We start from the raw sequence: 1,824 nt of genomic DNA on the forward strand, positions 1-1,824 counted from the left end.
TAAGTCTATATAATTTATAATTTATTATTAATATAAAGAAATAAGAATAAGTATAGAAGGGATCAGTTTTTAATTAATTAGTTTAATATTAATCATTTATTTAATTGTTATAATTTTTTAACTCTCTTTTTTAAGATTTTAGATTTAGAATTTAAAATTTAAAATAAAAAATATAATTTGAAAAAATAATTCTCTGAAAAAACTCATAAAGAAAACAAATCCAACTGAGAAACAAACAAATCTAAATTAAAGATACGTAACATCAGTTAATCTAATAAATTAAATATAATATAATATATATTCTGATTTTATTATCTAAAAGAGACGGCTCTTTTATATAGATAGATAGACTTCAAATTTATAGATAGTCTTATTAATTTACATATTTCGTGTGGGCTATATCAGCTTATGATCTATAGTGTTGATTTCAGTGTAAATTATATATAGATATTTTTTTTTACTTTGACAAAGTTAATATTAAAAGGATATATGAATGACATTTTCCTAGGTCAACAAATTTTGTCATACTTATTCAAATTTATGCATATATTTTATTTTATTATATACCACGTGCTTCGGTCATTGCTAAGCAAAAAGAAACCCTTTAGTATTTAGTTAATTAAATAAATAAATATCAATCACCAACTAATTTTGTCTTATACATATAGATGTGTATAATAGTGGGGCTCAAAATTTTCAACAATTTTATGCCACTATATGTTAGCCGTCATTCAACAAATAATAAAATAAACTTTTCTAATATTTTTTGGTACAATACATGAAGAATAATGTACTTAGTTATTGAAAATATTATTTTAATATATATATTTATTTTGAATCGACTTTTAAATTGTAAAAAATTATGTGTTCACGACAACAAAAAATATAGTTGCCAATTGTAAATTAAATTTGATAAGAAAAATATTTTATTTTGATTATTAGTAATTACTTTGTCACATCAATTCTAACAAAAACAGCAAATAAAAAAAATTGTATCAAAATATTATAATTACATATTGGTCCACTAATGAAAATAATAATTAATAAAAGTACGTATATAACATAAAATTAAGGAGGTGAAATATATTTTGACTCCTACAAAATTTATAAAAGATTGTGACAAGACTCCAAATGCATGATGCACAAGAAATATTAAAATAAAAAATTAAATAAATGTTAAAACTATCTTTATATTTGTTTATAGAACATATAGCGTTTCTGTTCTCTTTAATTCTTTATTTATAGTTGTCGCATATAATAGAACACTATTGTGGATTATTCCCATTTTTCAGATAAAAATAGAAATTAAATTTCATTTGTTCACTGATTAGTCAACAACAACCTAAAGTGGATTTTAATTTCCATTCCAGATTAGTTGGTCAACAAAAGAGGTTACCTTTTTAGCAAAAATCTTTATGTGCGATAAATATCGTCGATGAATTATTTGACAAAGACCAAAATAAAGAAGAAAATTACCAAAAGACCATATTAAAATGTACATATTTTTATAGATAAAAGAATTTATTTAATTAAGCCATTTAAATAAGTACATACCTCTAATAAATTAATTATAGCATGCATTTTAGATTTTTTCTGTAATGTACAAACACTAATATGGACACGAAACACAACATAATATAGGATGATATAGGATAAGTGAATATATAAATTTTAAAATTTTATAAAATACAGATATACAGTATATATATAGAATATAAAGTATTTTTTAGATAAATTATAATAAATTTTTAATATTTTATTGTTATTAAAATATAAAATAATTTTTTAACGATTTTTAATATTTTTTATTTTAATTATATAAAA

The sequence above is a fragment of the Arachis duranensis genome, chromosome 8 (genome assembly GCF_000817695.3).
Source record: "Arachis duranensis cultivar V14167 chromosome 8, aradu.V14167.gnm2.J7QH, whole genome shotgun sequence".
NCBI lineage: Eukaryota > Viridiplantae > Streptophyta > Magnoliopsida > Fabales > Fabaceae > Arachis > Arachis duranensis.